The sequence below is a fragment of the Pavona decussata genome, unplaced genomic scaffold (assembly GCF_977016875.1).
Source record: "Pavona decussata unplaced genomic scaffold, jaPavDecu1.1 SCAFFOLD_141, whole genome shotgun sequence".
Lineage (NCBI taxonomy): Eukaryota > Metazoa > Cnidaria > Anthozoa > Scleractinia > Agariciidae > Pavona > Pavona decussata.
Window position 1 is genome coordinate 795,671 of NW_028145554.1, and position 6,830 is coordinate 802,500.

At 38.9% G+C, this 6,830-nt stretch overlaps 1 long non-coding RNA gene across 1 annotated transcript; it reads right to left on the reverse strand.

Annotated features, from left to right (window-relative positions):
- Nucleotides 1–403: 403 nt before the first annotated feature.
- LOC146466738 (uncharacterized) lies at nucleotides 404–4,883 on the reverse strand. The gene is made up of 3 exons (XR_014867931.1): nucleotides 4,804–4,883; nucleotides 2,384–2,450; nucleotides 404–678 (listed from the first exon to the last, which is right to left on the reverse strand). It is a non-coding gene; the product is annotated as an uncharacterized LOC146466738 (long non-coding RNA).
- Between the last annotated feature and the right edge of the window lie 1,947 nt (nucleotides 4,884–6,830).

Sequence of the window (6,830 nt, forward strand, 5' to 3'; positions counted from 1 at the left end):
GTTTGAACTTACATTATCTCTCCCCGAAAAATTATATACCATACTAGGTTCTTTATATCTGTAATTGCACTGTATCTTGAAAAGAAAGACTTTGTCGTACTAATTTTTCGGCTGCTAAAGAAACGAAACTGAAGCATAAACTACCAGACTACCACATTTACTCACGCGTGTAGCCTAAGCTGCATGTACACCCCAACTATGACCTGCTGTGCCTGCGTTTTAACCACTGCCTAAATACTGGATTATTTGCAAAACAAACCGGCGAAACATACAGATTTGCTTGTATTGTTCCTGAGAGACCCAGGGGCAGCTTGTCGGGAGGAAGGGATTTTCATCGGCAAAAAGTTAGCAACAAGAGCGGGAGCCATCCCAAATCTTGTTGTAAACTTTCGCCCATGAAAATCCCTTCCTCCCGACTAGCTGCCCCTGGGTCTCCCAGGATGGCTTGTATTCGCGTATAAGCTGCATTCTTAGCTTTAAACCTTGTACTGTATGTACATGTAGTTTTTGTTCAAATTCGGTATGGTGTAACCGCGTGAGTAAATACGATAACCCTTCTTGCCCTTCTTAGAGTAAAATAATTTTCTCTACCTCTACTTGCATTGCTTGCTTAGTTCAGTACGGAGGTGATCATCTTTGTTGCTCGCTTGAATCTGACGTCTGAAATTTCCTTAGATCCTTTATAGAAAGAAAACAAAAATATATCAATCACTAAATGTAATAAGACAGGGACTACATTGTTATAAAAAGCTAAACTGTTTTGAAATGTGTTGGGCTAGCAGTGTAAGAGTGTCTCAGTTTTATTTGCCCTGTCTATGACGTATTTATTTCAGATCTATAGTTTGGTTATTTCGTGTCGCTAGTTTTAAAAATAACTGGTTATTGTGTCAAAATGAACAGGACAATGGCATTTAGTCTTTCTGCTCCTTCTTGCCTTTTAGTCAGTCTATGGTCGCGTTCGATTGACTGCATTGCGGATTAAAAGTACTAACCTCTTTGTTTCTCTCGTTGAGTAATTTTTGGGAGGTGAATCTACAAACGACTGCTTGCGCACGATATTCAAGACACACTTTGTATCTCGGTAATTCCAAAATCTCTTATAAACGAATTTTAGCAGTCATTGTATGTATTATTATCGTGGAATAGGGCCAATCGAACGCATACTAAGCTAACGTTGCGTTCGATTAACCTTATTCCGGAATAACAATAAGCGGAATAGCTGTTAGATTACTCTTTTTAAATAAATTTGGGAAGACAGTTTTGCAAACTTTCGCTAATAAACGATAATTTAGACGCCATTTTCGGTAACAGAAGTACCGATTTCGAAGCCAGGAAAGCCTTAGTACAAATGAATAAATGAACATTTCACTGTCTAACACTGTGTAACATGACTTTCGACACACACCTCACATGAATAGAAAAACATGTCCCGAGCAGGAATCGAACTCCTGCTCGGGGACAACATGTTTTTCTTTTCATGTGAGGTGTGTGTCGAAAGTTATGTTACACAGTGTTAGACAGTGAAATTTTCATGTATTCAGACGCCATTTTGTATCCCAGTCACTCCAAAAACCTCTTATGAGATGTTTCTAAAAATCGTTGTATGTATCGCACTCGAGACAATTTATTTGGGGTCTTTCGACTATTATTGTTTTCTATGATAGCGGTGGTAGTGAACGTTGAGATCTTTACAGCTCCTAGCGCGGGAGGCATGATAGCACGGCGGCTTTTTAGCGGCTCTTCTGTCCGGAAGTGTCTCGTTTTAAAATTTTTGAAAATTTTCTGGGGCTGAAACTGTTTGTTGATTTTTAGAACTGAAAATTTTGCAAACTCTCGGTTAGTTTGCATGTTTAAAAATGGCTGAACGAAAACTCTTGGAAGTCTTGAGACATTTGCACGAGTGAACCAACTGTTCACATCACAAATTCCCTAGCCCTGTCCCGTTAGATTTTTTTTGCCTCAACAAATGATTTCACACCCCACTACCCCAAAGGAGGTATTGTAACACTACAGTCGCTAACGAAGATATTTGAATCTCGCGGTCAGTGATCAGGCTACGCTTCGGTAATTGCAACCTTTGTTTTACGAACAATAAGCGCTCTTTCCCTTAAACAATAAAAAAGACCATAAAAGGAGCGAAAATGTGTCCTTTTGTCAACCCGAAAAGTCAACCCAAGGTATGATACGCAATAACTCCAAAAACCCCTTATATGGTATTTCTAGAAATCATTGCATGTATTCAAGAGAGGACTTGATCCTCTCTTGATGTATTCCTATTCAGGAATAGGGCCAATCGAACGCACAATAAATGATTTTGCTTAACCCTAATAATAACTCACCAAAGAGTAGTTATAGATTTATCTACTTTAAATAACCAACTCACCTCCTTAGACAGTAATTTCTAGGTTATAGCGCCTTTCGTGACTTCTCATCCCTCGTATGAAATTTACCTGGAGAGAAAGAGTTAAATAGAGGATCAGCGACTGGACGTGAAGTTGAGGGACAGTTTTCGAACACATGGTTCTCGTTACTCTCCTTTAGAGGTTAAGTTGAATTCGTCTGCAGTCGGGCCAAAATTAAAAGCTAAAACTGGTTTCCATGACACAGCAAACGTAGAAGTATTACTGCTGGATGAGATTAGAGTTCACAGCAGAGCTATCCCATACATTTACAGCTTGCTGACCTGATACCTGGGTACAGATAATGTGGAGAAAAGTCTCTTGCGCTAGGAAAGAACACGACAATGCAGATGACAGGGGCAGGGTTTGTACAGCCATCTGAGGTAAACTTGTTTGTCGAAGTATTGCTTACAAAAAGCCGTTGGTTCATCAACAATACTCCAGGTTCATCTTAACTTTGGAAAACGTAGGTAAGCTTAAGGTAAAAAGCCTCCAGCTTCCCCGGGGGGTGGGAGGACTCCCATATGAAAGTAACCGGGGTGATCGTCAGACATTTTGAAAAGAACCCCTAAAAGGGACCAGATCAGAATACTGTTTTTTGGGCGTGGTCTGAGCAATTGTTTTTACCCATAAAAGCATGGTAAGACTAGGAAACATTGTTGCGGAGGCAAATGTTTCCCAGTTTAGCCTCGCGGGAAACGTATGTTGCGGAAACAAATTTTGCTGCCCCGGAAACAAGAAAAAAATGTTTTAAACTCAGGTCAAAAACATTTTTGCTTCCCGGACACAAATTTTGGTTCCGAAACATATGTTTCCCAAAGACTTTTTTTCTTTGGCCATCGTAGCTTGATCAGAAATAAAATACAAACAGCAGTGATAAACATAATAAACTTGCGCATTTTAAATAACTCGGTTCCAGACACCCTTTTCACTATTACATATCTGAGCTGATTTTCCAAAAGGTGGCCACAAAGTCAAGGGACCACATCTAGCAGTTACCCCTCCCCTGATACCCACCGCTGGCTGGACTTCTGCTTCAGCTACCCCATACACAGGACTGCAAGAGGCTGCCTGGGATTGATCTTTCACCCTAAAAGAAACCGACATGTTCTTTAGAGACCACAAAAAAAAGTTTCTTTGACTGGAGAATGGCTGAAAAAAAAATTCAGTCAGGACAACATAACCAGCCAATTCATCCCCACCCCTCCCCCCCCCCCCGTCCACGGTCCACAAGGCCAGACCCTTGCCTGTTTGCTGGCACAGCAGGTGACGCGGCCCCCCCTCAGGTTTAACCCAGCGCAAGGCGTCGAAGTTTCTTGCTGTTTTCAGCTTCGCTGAAAATGTTAGCCACCTTTTGGAAAATCGGCTCAGATATATTGTTGTAAAAATTTTAACGGCCACTTTTGAAAATGTATGTTGACTAGCATACGAAGCGTCAAGTTATATAAAATGCGCAAGTTTATTATGTTTATCACCGCTGTTTGTATTTTATATATTTCCCAGTTTAGCCACCACGAAAGTAATGCTGACTAGTTTCCAGTGTTGCTCATTAAAAATGTTTCCTAGCAACAAAGCCAGTTTATTATTATGCGCATGCGTGACCCTTTGTTTTCCGAAACAATGTTTCCTCGTTTAGTTACCGGAGCAGCAAAACATTTTGTTTGCTTCTCGCTAATTTAGACACCCCAGAAACATAGCAAAACCAATGTTTCTTTGTTTAACCTTAAGAAGCACCAACTCTAAAACAATACACAAACTGACAGTTTACTGACATTAACTTTCTCTCATATTTTTCGGTTAAATACCCTTAAAGGTACCACCATACGAACTTTTGGATGCAGGTGACCACGCGATGTAAAATAAACTGTTCTGAATACGTTCCGTTGCCGGATCTCTTGTAGTAAAAATGCACGTGCCAGACGTCACTTTACGTGTAAATAAACCAAACTGATTGCAGGGCTGACACTACGGTAAAGGGCGTATTTACTTGGGCCAATATTTCAACTAGTATAACTAGTCTTCTTCAGGGACAGAGTTGTACTTAAACTTAAAAAAGACAAAAAAAAACTCTGGCCCTGAAGAAGACTAGTTGTACTAGTTGAAATATTGGCCCAAATAAATAAGCCCTTTGCCGTAGTGTCCGCCCTGCAATCAGTTTGGTTTATGTACCACCATACCTAGATGAGAGCCTATTTAAATTTTAGCACCCTAAGGGGTACCAAAGGACGAGTTTTAATCCCTAAAAGGCACGAGGATCACCCCCATAATTTTTATATGGGAGTCCCACCTTCCCCCCCACCCCCTCAGGAAGCCTCCCCACACAAAGTCGGGTATAAGAAAGAGGGTGTACCGAAATATTATCCCGTCATATAATACTCCTCTAACGTCCTTTCTGAAGTCTCACCTCTTAAACTTTAGTGGTCAGGCTTGATCATTCCTTGTAAGAGACTTGCCTTTAAGACGCACTGGAGATAAATAACAGTTATACGTTAGGATATGCTGGGTAACTGCCTTTTAAAGTTAGATACAGATTTAAGTGAAACATCAGAGAAGATAAAATCTCAAATGTGATCTTTAATCCCCCTTCGGCAAAGGCAAAAACAACATCAACAACAACAACAAAATAATAATAATAATAATAATAATAATAATAGCAATGATGATGATGATATTTTATCGGGGAACCCATTTCATTTAAGTACTCTTCAATGGGTCCAACGACAGATCTGCAGACAACTAACAAATTACTACGATTCTGCTATCACTATGCCGATATGCTAAAAAAGCTTACCTTTTACTATAGATTAGTTCGTTTTCGCTGTCGTTTCGTTGAAGTTCTGTTAAATCTTCAATCCAATGCGTTCGTTATGTCCAACCCCAATACCTTTTATTAGTTAAATAATTCAATACACTACTGGCGCTAGTTCTAATTGTCGAGATAAGCGGTAATCAATACTGCAATAAAATATAGCCTGCCAAAAACGTCTTATTCGGCAAGAAATCAGTGAACAACACTACTGTAGTAGGGACAAACTATAGTTCCGTAATGTGGTTCTGGCTGTTTAAATTGTGGATCCTTTAAAACCCAATGAGCTTGCAGTATAGCGCTTTCTTGTGGTACTCTTTAACATGCTACAAAATGTGGTTTTGTCACAGTTTAAAATAATACTTTCATTCATTTTTAATAATGATGAGTAAATACGCAAACGTAACTAGTTCAGAGCTCTGGGTGGCTCTCAATTATCAGAGATAAATCTAGTAGAACATCAACTTGCATCACAATTAAGTTCTAGCAAAATAAGCTAAAATAGAATAACGGAAATTACCTGGAGACTTGCTGGAGTAGGACGAGGTTGTTTCCGAAATTAAATTTTAAAGTTGACGAGGATTCTTCAGCGACCACGACCTAGCCTCCACGTGCTCAGATTTTTAGAGTTTCTTCGATCTACGACGACGATTTTGTCGTTATGTACTTTTCTCGGTATTCTCTGCCACCACATGGGACATCATCAGGGATTTAGCGCGGAAAAAACTCTGAAGGAAAGGCAGGAAAACTCCTTTTACGGAGCAATATTTTGTTCTTCGCATTAACGGTCACCGAATTAAGTCGAAAGTGAGAGATACATTTTAGCATAAATTTGCAATTCAGATCAAAATCCAATACAGTAAAAACCCGCGTGTAAGAACCTACTTTTTTCGAGTTTGGCAAAACAGGTTCTTGTATTTTGGGGTACTTACTGGCATTTTAGGCTAAGTAGGTTCTTAATTAGGTTCTTAATTTTTACGGAGTAGAAAATACTGTAGTATAATATATGGTTTGTTCTTCATTATAAACTGTTACAGTATTTTATAGAATAAATGCTTATAATCAAGAACAAACCAGTTTCAAGATGATACAGGCATGGAACACTTAAACCAAGACCAAGATTACATACAAATGATACATTCTCTTAATTGTAGCCGAATTGTTTTATAACAACAGTTCACATTTAACATACATTGTGCATTTTTAGTTTCACTGTGCAATTTTTTGATCTCTAAAGACAACCTTTTTGGTAAAATGTTATAAATAAAATAGTTTAACCCCGCATATAAGAACCTGTTGGAATTTTTTTGGCTAAATAGGTTCTTATATTTTGGGGTATTAAAGTAGCAAATTTCTGCCAGGAGGTTCTTAATTTTCTAGGTTCTTACACGCGGGTTTTCACTGTAATTTTCGCCTGGGTTTCCGAAATATTGTTTACAAAACTTAAAAATGTGCGGAAAGGTACAAATGAAAAATTATGTGTACCTCACGATAAATTTTATTTGCAGTAAATTAAGACTGTCAAAACTCAGGCAGCTGAAAAATAATCTTTGGTTTAAAAACAGTTCAACCTTTAAAATGTCAAATAAATGGTCTCCTTGGTGAGACGAGGAAGCATGCTGCGA